Source organism: Hyperolius riggenbachi, chromosome 4 (assembly GCF_040937935.1).
Source record: "Hyperolius riggenbachi isolate aHypRig1 chromosome 4, aHypRig1.pri, whole genome shotgun sequence".
Taxonomy (NCBI): Eukaryota; Metazoa; Chordata; class Amphibia; order Anura; family Hyperoliidae; genus Hyperolius; species Hyperolius riggenbachi.
Genome location: NC_090649.1, coordinates 167,844,213 through 167,858,704, shown reverse-complemented (window position 1 = coordinate 167,858,704; position 14,492 = coordinate 167,844,213).

Below are 14,492 nucleotides of genomic sequence, written 5' to 3'. Positions count from 1 at the left end.
TAGCATCAGGCACAGAAAGAGACAAGAAGATATTGTAAATAGCTTACAAAACATTAGAGACTTGGAATCCCGCCATAAGGCTACTCTAACACCAGCAGACCTACAGACGCTCCAAAAAAGAGAGAGAAAAACTAAAATCGCTCCTTTTCTATAAAGAACTACACATTGCCCTTAAATGTAAACGTTCATTTTATGAGCACGGAAACAAGTGCAGTAGGATGTTAGCTAGGGCCCTCAGAGAAACCTACGCACACACAAATATAGCCCACATTCAGGACCGATCAGGCAATAAAAAACAAAGATCAGAATCCATTGCAAAAGTGTTCAGAGATTATTATTATTCCCTATATAATCTCCCTTCTGATGGTAGGAATTCTCCCAGCCAATTGAAACCCCAATTGATCTCGACTTACTTACAGTCGGCTGACTTACCCAAACTGACAGATCAAATTGCTCAGGACTTAGAGAGCCCTATCACTGAGGATGAGATAAGACTAGCTATAAAATCTTCAAATGCAGGTAGGGCTCCAGGCCCTGACGGTCTGCCGCTTGAATATTACAAAGCCTTCGGTGACATTTTAATCCCCCGACTAGCAAATTTCTTCAACGCCCTGACCAGTGAGGAGGGCCCCCCTCTACAGCTACCAAGAGACATGCTTGCTGCCCACATAGCAGTTATCCCCAAACCTGGAAGGGATGCCACCTTGTGCTCCAATTATCGCCCCATCTCCCTCCTTAATGCAGACTTGAAACTGTTCGCCAAGATTTTGGCGGGCAGGATTTCCCCTCTCATGGACTCCCTAGTGCACTCAGATCAAGCAGGGTTTATACCCGGCAGAGAGGCCAGAGACAACACCATACGCACAATAGATATTATACAATGGGCACACAAATCGCATATACCTTTATTACTCCTCTCCACCGACGCCGAAAAGGCATTTGACAGAGTAGATTGGGAGTTTTTGGAGGCCATACTCCTGCGCATCAGTCTAGGTAAGAATATGATGCGATGGATTATGGCGCTTTACTCCATCCCCACAGCACAGGTTCGGGTCAATGGGGTTGTCTCGGCCTCCTTCCCTATCGCAAATGGCACTAGACAGGGGTGTCCTCTCTCCCCCTTAATTTTCGCCCTATCCCTGGAACCTTTTTTGCGCAGGATCCGCAAAAATGTGGACATCAAAGGCCCCCAACTTCCTTCTTCGGAGCACAAGGTGGCAGCCTATGCGGACGACTTATTATTTTACTTGACAGACCCTCATATCTCTCTCCCTTCACTAGAATTAGAACTAAAAGCTTTCCAGCAAGTCTCGAATTTTAAAGTAAACCCAGATAAATGCCAGGCTATGGGAATTTCTATGCCAAGGAATGTTTGCAATCTACTCAAAGGTAACTTCCCTTATCACTGGCCACCACAAGCCATCACATACCTAGGAATCCGCATCCCCTCCTCCTTAACGGACCTCTATAAACTCAACTTCACACCCTTGACGCAAACCTTGACCTCCGATTTACAAAGATGGGACAAACCATACTTCTCTTGGCTGGGAAGAATTAATATCATCAAAATGAATATCTTACCAAGGATGTTATATTTATATCAAGCCATTCCAATCATCCTTCCTATTGAACACTTCAAACACCTAAGAAAATTATTTGCACGTTTCATTTGGAAACATAAGCCCCCTCGCATAAGATATTCCGCACTCATCCTCTCCAAAGAAAACGGTGGCCTAGCCGTACCTGACATGAAGAAATATTATTTCACAGCATCTCTGACACGCCTGGTTGATTGGTACAGGAACTTAAGCCAAAAAAGGTGGGTCCAATTGGAGCAGGATCTAGTAGGCACAGAGTTAAGCATTTATCCGTGGTCGTCAAACAAAATACATAACGAATATATTTCAGTGAACTCCACACTCAATGCCTTATCAAGAACACGTCACCTACCAGACATCTCCCCATGGCCTTCTCCCCTTGTACCCTTGCTGGACAACCCATTATTTCCTATGGGATGTTCATCTAGGAGCTATATAAGCTGGAGACTAGGGGACACACCTAGGTGCCGTGATCTTATCTACAATAATTCCTGGAACACTATCTCTCAGTTGAGAGCAGAACGATCATGCCCATTCTTGGATGAGTGGAGCCATAATCAGTTCACTCACTTCCTTAGATCATTAGGAAATAGAGAACAGCTATCCAGACCAATGTCCTCTTTTGAGAACATATGCTTCTCCATAGGCAGCCCCAGAAAGACCCTCTCTATGATTTATCAACTACTGATCACCGACACCACCTGGTCAGCAGAATTAAAAACCAAATGGGAATCTGATCTCACCTGCTCATTCACAAATGATCAATGGCAAAAGATACTTTTGCTTAATCAAAAGGCCTCACTCACATCTCGAATCAAGGAATCTAATTATAAGATTCTGGCCAGGTGGTACTTGACCCCTAACAGACTCCACAAAATATACTCTAATACTAGCTCTAGCTGTTGGAGATGTGGGAAAGATGAGGGGACCCTACTTCACATCTTTTGGAAGTGTGAACTTATACAGGCATTCTGGAAACAGATACAGAAATATATAAAAATTTTAACTGATGGTGACCCAGTAGATGACCCCTCATATTACTTACTACACAACACCCCAAAACCCATCAAAAAATTTAAACGTTCCTTGTCTCGCCATTTGATTCAGGCAGCAAGAGTACTCATTGCCAGACACTGGAAATCTAATAACGTCCCAACAATAAGAGAATGGGTCAACGAGATAAAATACATATATCAGATGGAGTCCATGACTCATACACTGTATAACAGAGAGGAGGTCTTCTCCCAAACCTGGATTCACTGGAACATATTCTTGGATTCAGACGACTATAGACAGATTCCACTAGACCCATGAGCGGTACTCCATGCCCTTCACGGTGGGGACATTCTGGGCCCTCGGGAAGAATGGTGTGAACAGTTTAGTCAGCACTGGGTCATCTGGGTCGGGTCGGTGCGGGTCCTTCGATATTTTTCTTTCTTCTTTCTTGATTCTCACGGGGTCCGCTCTGTGGGGATCACACTCTCTTTCTTCTCTCCTTTCTCTTTTTTCTCTTCTACTCCTCTTTTCTCTTTCCTCATTTTCCCCTTCTTCTCTCTCTCACTGTGTTATAGTAAATAATCTCTCGGTGAACAGAGCTATAGTCTCATCTCTAATCAAAGGTACTCAACGCAAGTAAATACAAACTGCTATTTAGTATATAATGTAATAGCTTATATCCTGTTGACATAGGCAAGAAATGGGTCATTCTCCCAATTCCTCTTCAGATTCTTAGTTGACTAGGGGGTGGGGGGCGGACGCCTGGAGCCTACATTATAGATGTGGAGCACTTGACTTTCTGATGTCATGTTCAGTGGGAGCTCGGCTGTTCCCTTCCCGCTCCTACCAATTATTATTAAGATTACTATTATTACTTTTTTATGTTTCTATAACACATAGTTCTGTACACATACTATTATCTGTATTGCCTTTTTTCATATGTTCCAAAAATAAAATAAAGAATATGTAAAAAAAAAAAAAATTAAAAAAAAAAAAAAATGATCTTATTTTAAACTGCTGTTTAGTTATAAAGGATTCAAAGTGCTGTTTCGGTTTTCTATTGTCACGATTCAACTTGCAACCCTGGCATCTCCCACATGGATAAAATAACGGCTTCTGCCATAGGTTGTCACGCTGTATGCGTGGAGGGTCCACACAGCTTGGGACCAACTTGTCCCTCATGTTTGGTGCCCTTCTATATATAAATGTTGGTTTCTCGGGTATCGCCCGAGATAGTATCTGTTCACACATTAGAACCTGCCAATGTTTCTTAAAGATCCTTTCTACTTCTCTGTATTGCATACTATACTCACTTATGAATGCTGTGTTGGCAGATTTATTGGCAGTTCCCCGGGTTCCCCCTATCAGGGTATCCCTTTCCATATTACGCACCTGTTCCATAGTTCTATTCAATGTTAGCTCATTATAGCCCTTCTGCATAAGGCCCCTGATGAGTCACAAGGCGTGACGAAACGCGTAGGGCGGAGCTTAGGAGGACGCACGCACGCTGCTAATAGGAACAAGCCGGGGATGCGCAGGAGGCGCCCGGAGCTACGAGTGTGGATGTGTAACTATATGCGATTTTACAAGTGTATTTATGTACGTGTTGCTTTTATTGGGGCCTTTGGCGCTTGATTAAAACTGTTTTACGCTATGAGAGGTTGTTCTCATTGTACTTTATAGAAGCTGCGGCATGGGATGTGATATGCTCTGAGCAAGATTGGCATTTGGTGAGCAGGGGAAAACGGGGGGAGTGTGTCATCTCCCTTTCCTATCTGGTGTTAGCCTTGCACTTCAATCATTCCCTTTTTGAGCACAAGGGTGAGGTGGCTAAGCGTTACTCGCTAGGGGGAATCCCCTCTTGTTTGTTTGTATTTAAGGTGCCAGAATCCATATAAGAAGACTCTGTTGGCGCTGCTATCATTGTTGGACTAGATGAATCGGGCACCCCACTCACCGCTTGGGTGCTCGATAACTGCTGATTAACCCAGGCATCTATTAGACATCTGCAAATCCCTCCGCCCAAATCACCTGATCTGCTCTGTCACATAATGGGCCTGATTCACAAAGCAGTGCTAACCTAATTTAAACTTTTAGGCATGCTAACCTTTACACCAGCTGAGTTAGCACCGCTTTGTGCTGCTGATCGCGCGCAAAGTCCCATGCGCAAAGTTTTGCGCTCGCAATCGCGCAATTGCGCACAGTGCCCATAGTTTAATGGGCACATCGCGCGCGCCACGCAATGTCGTGCAAGTTTCTTTTTATCACGCCTAAACTGAGTTTTGGCGTGATAAAGGGCTTTTCACAGGCGTGCTAACAGTTAGCACCGCTTTGTGAATCAAGCCTATTGTCTTCACAGAACTGGTAGCATTGCAGGCTCTTTGGGAAATTGTATTTCAAAGAGCCTGCAATGCTACCAGTTCTGTGATGACAATATGTGACAGAGCAGATCAGGTGATTTGGGCAGAGAGATTTGCAACTTGCAACTAGGGAATGCTTACTGTAAATATTGTAACCCTTAATAAAGGATACTTCATTCTTAGTAAGGGAGAAGTGTTATTTGCCACATGCTACTATGGTATTTTTGTTATTGTACCAAGTGTCCAAATATGTATATATCAGGGGATAAGCAGCACAAACCAAATTATATGCAATACTATGCAAAGCATGCACGCAGCCTGGAGATCCCCAATCTCCATAAGAAATATATAAATACAGAGGGGCTGCAGCACACAACAGGAAAGCAGTGACAGGGGCTCTTGGTTATGCTTTAACATATTTAAGCTCACCAACTGCACCAAAGTGTCCCCAATGTGGCGAGTCCTACTCCAACCAGGCAAAAATGCTAGTTTTTTATCAGCGTTCTAGTGGGAACCATGCCAAAAGCCCAATGGTCAACTAAATGGGAGAAAGGAAATTAAAAACACCTCCCCTTCTGCTAGCTACTGACTTAACTATGAACTCCGCTCATTTATATGCTTAACTGTGCTAGAGGTGGGCGTGGTTATGCACGCTCACAGGGGGAAATTATATATACCAGGGGATGAGCACTGCAGCACAAACCAAATGATATGCAATACTAATCCAAATATTTATAGGTGCCATCACAGTCCACAAATTCAATGGCTGCATTATTTGTTTATCACTGATTAATTCTCTACTTTATTTGTTAGTACAGAATAGCATTATTGCATAAGTATCAGCTTCGGTGCATCCCTGCTAGCTTTCTTCTGCTGACAATTCTTTCATTTGTTTACTTTAGCCATTAAATAACTGATCTGGTGGTTTGGGGTTGTTAGCAAACTTGCTTTTATCATTGCTTTTTAATACAATTTCATACAGTGAATTGATTTTATTCATTGCAGACAGTGCTGCTCTCTTGTACATGGTTAAACTGATCACAAGGACCTACATTTCTAGTTGTACAGTTTGATGGGAGTATATTGAGGTTATAATCAATCTAGCTCCCATATTGTGGACATCTGAGTAGAGATGTTGTGAACGGTTCCCAAACCGTTCGCCGGCGAACATCTCAGAATCTCTGGGCCCTGTACTACTTCCGGGTCGCTATGACCCGGTGTAGTACGCCTGTGCTGGCCCGGCAGTGCGCGTCCTTGATCGCGCTCCTGTTGCCGGGCACTTTCTGCGCATGTGCGTGACATCACGCTCATGCGCAGGGTGTGCCCGGCAACAGGAGCGCGATATAGGACGCGCACCGCCGGGCCAGCGCAGGCGTACTACTCCGGGTCATAGGGACCCGGAGTAGTACAGGGCCCAGCGAGATTTGCCTGGTGAACGGTTCAGGCCATCTCTACATCTGAGCTGTGTATTATTTCATTGTGCTTCAATTTTTATGTTTATTTTTTACATTTAATTATTTGTGGATGACACAGGGCAGGAAGGCTTTGATATAATCAGTTTGTAATAGCATTTTGTCTGTAAAAAGTTGTAAGGATAGCAGCAGCAACAAGAATAGATACAATTATGCAACTGAATGTGAAAAAAGAATGAGGGCCCTTTCACATTGTGGCAGTGCGGTAAATTAACCGCAATACGCTCCCATGCAATTAAAGTCTATGGGGGGAGTTCACACTCCCCATGTTGCGGTGCACTGCACCGAAAGTGCCCTATCTAACATGAGTGTATACCTACATTACCGTGCAGCTCCTGTGGCCACCTGCATCGATCTGCGGTGGACCAGAAGTCATGTAAGTCTATGGCGACGCAGTGTTTTAAAAAAAAAAGTTGGCAGCGACAGTGCGGAGTGCATGCGTGGAAGCACTGTCGCACTTCCCAAAACAGGAAGTGACCACAAACGAGTTTCACTTCCTGTTTGGATCTCGGCCAGTCATGTACTAGCGCGTTAATCCCTGAAGGTCTATTTTTGGTGGTGTAGTGCAGTGTGCAGGCCACTCCGCACCGCTGCCGCCAATCTACAGAGTGAAGCCGGGCTTGAAGAGAAACTCAGACCAAGAATTTAACTTAACCTTCCTGGCGGTAAGCCCGAACTGAGTTCGGGCTATGCCGCCGGAAGGCACCGCTCAGGCCCCGCTGGGCCGATTTGCATAATTTTTTTTTTGCTGCACGCAGCTAGCACTTTGCTAGCTGCGTGCAGTGCCCGATCGCCGCCGCTACCCGCCGATCCGCCGCAATTCCTCTCGCCGCGGCCGCCCCCCCCCCCCAGACCCCGTGCGCTGCCTGGCCAATCAGTGCCAGGCAGCGCTATGGGGCAGATCGGAGTCCCCTCTGACGTCACGACGTCGATGACGTCGGTGACGTCATCCCGCCCGTCGCCATGGCGACGGGGGAAGCCCTCCAGGAGATCCCGTTCTTTGAACGGGATCTCCGGATCTCCGATCGCCGGCGGCGATCGGAGGGGCTGGGGGGATGCCGCTGAGCAGCGGCTATCATGTAGCGAGACTTTGTCTCGCTACATGAAAAAAAAAAAAAAAATTTAAAAAAAAAGATTTGCTGCCCCCTGGCGATTTTTTTGCAAACCGCCAGGAGGGTTAATCCCAATCAGTAGGTGATACCCCCTTTTACATGAGAAATCTATTCCTTTTCACAAACAGACCATCAGGGGGCGCTGTATGACTGATATTGTGGTGAAACCCCTCCCACAAGAAACTCTGAGTACATACTTGGCAGTTTCCTGTCTGTGAACTGTGTTGCATTGTGGGAAATAGCTGTTTACAGCTGTTTCCAACTGCCAAAAAAGCATGCAGCAGCTACATCACCTGCCCACAGTAAAAATGTCACCATGTAATAAATGTCAGAATGTAAATCAGGGATTTAAAAGATTTTGAAATGGGCAAGCACTGACTAAATCATTTATACATAATTATAAATAAAAATGAAACACTTTTTTATAACATTATTTTCACTGGAGTTCCTCTTTAAGTGCCTTAAAGTGGGCCTGAACTCTTACACAGTACAAAAAGAAAACATAGTGAAATTCACCCTGCATGTATTTAGAGAGTTTCGCCTGTCTAATTCCTCCTCATTTATGTCTAATCACAACTTGTAATTTGATCTCTCCCCGTGTCACGTGACTGCCACAGCAGATAAGCTCATTTAAAGAGCGGATGTTAACAATATGTCTGCTTCCATGAAAGCAGGAAGTAGAAACAGTGCAGATTTATTGTAGGATTTGTATCAGCTGTAACAAAGAAATGTTTTTCTTTAAAAAGTTATTTTGCTGTTGCGTATCTTTTAGAGCAGAGAGGAAGTTCTGAGTTCAGGTCCACTTTAGCATGGCATTTGTCACACCAGCTTTGATTATCATTAGCTACCCATACAGATTACCACACTTATATATACAGACATATTTTGTTGTTAGTCATTTACATTTCGATATGTAAACATCAGACTCGTAGTTTGGTTTTGTAGAAACGTTAAACGTCTAAATGAACATTTTAAGATGGATTTTTATCCCTGTGAACGTTTTCCACGATCTAATTTTACTCCACTCAGTAATTCTCCTTTTTCCCAGAGTACATTAAAATTAAAGGCCTGTCACTGTCACATGACCCCCTCCAGATAAGCCTAAGAGCCGAGGACTTCTAAAATTAGATTGGAAGTTTCAATTAACAGCAGATATATGAGCTTTGATTGAGACAGAGGATATGAAAATATGCCAAAGTCATTACTAAAACAATGTAAAAATGTATTAAGTTTTGTAATATGAGGAGCAGAAAAAAAGTTGTAACCCTACTTTGTTGTTAGTTGCCAGTTAACTTATGCATGTGGCCCAATGATTTACTTTACTATTTTAGCCACAACGTGAGGATGCTGTTTACTTTAAGATATCTTACAGCTGGTAGAAATACGTTTTAACATAATATAATATTAGTGTGCATGTACTGTCTTATTAATTGTTAGACGTGCTTTGACAAAACCATATCCACTGCTACTTGAATGGACTTCAGCAAGCAGTGCATGACAGTGTTATGGGGGCCAGTGGCAGTAAGATAAAGCTGAGTAACATTTTTAATACTTTGGTAATTTGTTTAGAGTAAATATACTGTATATATTACTGTATCACATCTGTATACTTTGTCTGTCTTATATAACGATGGAGAAAGTGTATTTCCTTTTGGATAATGTTCAGACATTGCTTCAGTTATTAAAGACTTTTTAGGTGGCGCTTATGGATGACAACCTCATCAGAGAGAAAAAAGAAGAAGAAGAATCCTCCTCTAATGGCCTGCTGCTACCTCACTGTGTTGGGGTACCCCTATCCCCAACTGCACACACAGAATCTCAAAACAAATAATGTGAGGAGCGCTGACAATTTCCACAGAAATTATATTTCTTTTTGTCAATTAAAAAAATGAAATATAAAATAAAATAAATTAAATAAGAATACATATTTGCCCGTACCAATGGTCTAGCACCATACAAAATAAATGGGATACAGTTGGGGACATCAAACTTGGAGAAGGACTTAGGAGTATTCATCGACAACAAGTTAAATAATCAAACTCAATGCCAAGCCGCTGCAGCTAAAGCTAACAACATTTTGGGATGCATTAAAAGGGAAATAAAAACTCGAGATGCTAGCATAATATTGCCCCTGTTTAACTCTCTAGTAAGGCCACATCTGGAATATGGAATTCAGTTCTGGGCACCACATTACAAAAAAGATATTGCAGTTTTAGAGCAGGTGCAGAGACGAGCAACAAAATTGATACGTGGGATGGAAGGTCTCGCTTACCAAGAAAGGTTAGATAAACTGGGTTTATTTAGTCTAGAGAAAATACGCCTTAGAGGAGATCTAATTAACATGTATAAATACATCAGAGGGCAATATAATAGCTTGGCGGATGAGCTTTTTGTCCCTAGGCCTTCTCAAAGGACTAGAGGACATGGTCTGCGCATGGAGGAAAAACGTTTTAGCCATTTATTTAGGAAAGGGTTCTTTACAGTAAGAGTGATTAAGATGTGGAATGCATTGCCACAGGAAGTCGTTATGGCAAACTCTATACCTGCATTTAAAGGGGGCGTAGATGCTTTCCTTGCGTTGAAAGACATCCATGGCTACAATTACTAGGTAATGCCTAATGATGTTGATCCAGGGATTTTATCTGATTGCCATCTGGAGTCGGGAAGGAATTTTTCCCTTTTGGGGCTAATTGGACCATGCCTTGTAAGGGTTTTTTGGCCTTCCTCTGGATCAACAGGGATATGTGAGGGAGAAGGCTGGAGTTGTACTTTGCACTGGTTGAACTCGATGGACGTATGTCTTTTTTCAACCAAAATAACTATGTAACTATATATAGCATACACAATCTCTCTGCACTCGTTCAATCATACAACCTGAGAATATGCTGATGAGTTCTCAAAAAAGTATAGGTGCACCCATAAAAATGTGTAATCAAAAATCTATGATTCAAAAATGTATAAATATATAAAAATTATATAGGGTATTGATATTTCTATATGCACGACTAAGGGATACTGATTATGCATACATTTCATACAGTCCCTACTTCTATTGCACTAGTCCCAATTTATACTTCCGGAATGTCCAGATTAAATGAGGATATCCAGTCGCATTTAACTCCCATATAGAAAGCAATTTGCCACCTTACTCCTAATAGACATACAAGTACCACAGGATCTTACAGCCAAGGAGCTTACTAGTAAGTGCAGTGTGCTCCTCAGTCCGCTCCTATACGTCTTGCGGATAACGGTTCCGACCCGGGGCTCCTGCAGCAATAGTCCAGGGGGAGGGGGACTGTCACAGATTATCCCATCCGCATCCACCCGCCGTAGCGATATAGCCAGGTGAAGGTAGCCGGTCCTGTCCAGAAGCCGCTTGTCACTCCTCGTACTCCGCGGCAGCCACCAGTAGCACTTCCTGGGTCAAGGTTCTAACCAGAGACGTCACTTCCGTGCATCTCACCGCTGCTTCCCTGCGTTTCAACTAACACCAGTCTTTCGGTATCCACTGGTTCTGCTTAGAAACTGAAGGTTCGGCTGCAGCTTGTTCCAATAGAGCTCATGGGGAGCCCCACTAAAATATTCAATCAAAATCGGTATGCACACCTAAAGAATAGTAGGTAAAATGCGACAAATGGGTGCTCAGTTAGATGATTGATGGTGTTGTTTCCCAGTTCTCTAATACACATTGCAATATTTCCACATGAATGTTTCTGCTCTTTTGTATTTCAGGTATAGCACCCTCTTGCCCCTAAACATTATGTCATTTTCTGATCTTAGTGGCCTCTCTAATCGCATAGCTGACACATTGGCTTTCACCCAGACAGAGATTGATGGTGTTGTTTCCCAGTTCTCTAATACACATTGCAATATTTCCACAGATGTACCTTTTCTGAAGAGACAATATGAGGATCTGGAGAAAAGAGTAATCGAGTATAAACTGCACTCAGATACCTTGGTAGAATATCTTCGTGCCAAACGTATTCCCAGGGGACTACGACTAAATATTCGCCCCTCATTCTGTAGAAACAACAGGGATTATTGTGAAAAGTGGTACAAAATTTTGAACAAATGCAGTCTTGACCTGATCACATTAACCATCCAAGGTATCCAGGGTGAGATCACAAGACTAGAGGCCTTAGCATCTAATCTTTGCACTAAACTTGAATCTGTCCTCAACGAGGACGACTTTGAGATATACTCAGAAGAGCATAACGCAGCCCTTGAAAAGTATAGACAAGAGGTCCTGGCCAAAAAACTGGACAAATTTCGTCGCGACACCCTCGATTATCAAGAGGATCGCGTCTACACGTGGCGTGGAGATAGGCGTCCTAGACGACGCCCACAGGCCCCGGGTAATCCACCATCAGAATCCAGTTCAGGAGAGGGCTCCTCAGGTTCAGGGGCTTTTTTAGGAACACGCCCACGGGGCAGAGGGGGAAGAGGAAGAGGACGAGGAGGGGCAGACGGCGCCCCAATAGACTCGAGAGTGCTGAGGAGCCACACGCAGGGGAGGACCTAGTGGTCAACTTATCCTCACATACCCTCACCGACTCTGAACGCAAGGTATTAGGACGTGGTCTGGGATTTGTTCCCACCCACCCTGGTAACTTGCTTGAGCTTGACACTGATCTATTTAACTTTTTTAGGACATTGCGTATCAGGGCTTTCTTCAGCAAATCATCTGCCTCGCATACCCAGCCCTCCCAGACCATCAATCTCTTCCCACCAGACGTTGACCTCACCATGTGTAGATCCAAAAGTAAGTGGCAACCACCCAATTCATCACCAGCAGTAGAGATGTTTATTAACATGGTCCAGCGTGACCTAGCCTCTGTCGACCGACAGGGACACCAATTATATAGCAACCTACCACGTCAGGAGCGCGAGGCGCTCAAATCTTTGAGTAACAATTCCCAGTTGGTGTTCAAACCGGCCGACAAGGGCGGGGCCACTGTTATTATGAATGCCACCGACTACAGGCGTGAGGTTATGAGACAACTTAACGACACCAATGTATATCTCAAACTTCCAGGTGACCCCACAGCCGCAATCAAAAAGGAGATCGAGGGGGGCGGAGTCTGCCATGAACGGGTGAAGACGTGCCTGAGCTGAGCTCCCTGCCTCACAACACTTCAACCCCTCTAAAATAGAGAATTTCCTCGGCAAAAACCTACCGTATTATGGCTACTAGCTCCAGGAGAAAGAATACACAACCGGGAGACCAGAAAAAAGATTCAAAGACGCAGCAAACAGTCACAAAGTTTCTCAGATCCGCAGAGCAGACACAACCTAAAATGGCCGACGCTGCTGTTAATGCCATGGGCGAAAAGGCAGCTGACAATGCGCAACAAGAAGCCACAACCAGATCTCTGAATGAGATTAGAGACTACCTCCATAGTTTACCGACAAAAAGTGACCTCTCGGATCTAGCAGATAAAATAACCACAGCAACGAGAGCTGAGCTACAAGTCCTGAGATCTGATGTCACAGCACATGAAGACAGACTGGGAGTGCTAGAAACGGACATGGCGACCATCCGAGCCGACCTGGCAAAATTACAAGCGGCACACTCAAAACAACAGAAGTTGAATACTCACCTGCGGACGGGTCTGGAAGACCTCCAAAACCGGAGCAGGCGAAATAATATTCGCCTCCGGGGATTACCAGAATCAGTGACGACGCAACAGCTTCTCCCTACAGTCACCGCCATTTTCAACGGCTTACTTGGCAACCCAGCAGGCGAAGAAATACAGATTGATAGGATCCACCGCTCCCTGAAAGCGATGCCAAAAGAAGGCGAGCTCCCACGAGACATCATTTGCAGGCTCCACTATTTTGGGGTGAAGGAATGCATTATGAAGGCAGCAAGGAACAGAGTGGAGATCCACCACGAGGGCCATGTGCTTACCTTTTTTCAAGATCTAGCACCAAGCACACTCGCGCAACGGAGAGCTCTGCAGCCGCTGCTGAAACTTCTCCACGAAAATGAGGCAACCTATCACTGGGGGTTCCCCTTCCAAGTCGCCATTAAGAGAGGAGAACAGAGCTTCACTCTGAGGGATCCATCTGAACTGCCGGAGCTGTTTAAAGCCCTAGACCTCCCGGAGATAGAAGTCCCCGACTGGATCCCGGAGCAACTTGCCTTAGGCCTACCACAACGGCAGAAAAGGCAACGACAGAATCGTAGGCAATTGCACGAGGAAGCATGAATACAGCGGCTCATTCAACCGTCACGCCGTCTGAAACCAGATAAGTTACACCTTACTATAACGTTTTGGTTATTATGGGCATAGGTATTCCTCCCTTCTCATAAACATAACACAATGATGGCCACATGTACCAGCATGAGTCCCGCACTTTAGTGCGCGGCAGCCCCCACACATTTGAGCTGACTCCCTAGAAACACGAGGCCCAGCTGACCGCGTGATCGGTTTATGTTAAGAGTCCTCTTTACAGGAGTTCGGAGGAATTGGTGATATATAAAAGGCCTTATTCGGATTCAGAATAACAGTACTTATGCTGTCATCAGTCGGGAGGGACACAGTATAGGTGGGGTGGGCTAGGGTTTACCTGCGACTGGCGTACTACACCGGGAGCAAAACACTCAGAACCCGCAAGAAGAAAAGGGGTCATATCTGACACACGCCAGAGAAGAAAGAAGAATGCCTCGTATTTGTGTTTCATGGTGACTCCTAATCCTTTGCATTTATAGCTTGTATGTCTACCGTATATCTTGATGACATTAGGAGCATGGCTAAAAGATGTAACATACGGTTAAACGCTGACTGCTAGCATAGCATTTTTAAGATGTAGCTATAACCTAGCGTATAGGAATAAATTACATGTATGCGACATTATCTGTAATGACTGCACGCGTCGGCCGCCTGGACTTATACATATGCACAGGTATATATATGTGTGTACGCACATCAGAGAAAACAAACTTTGACC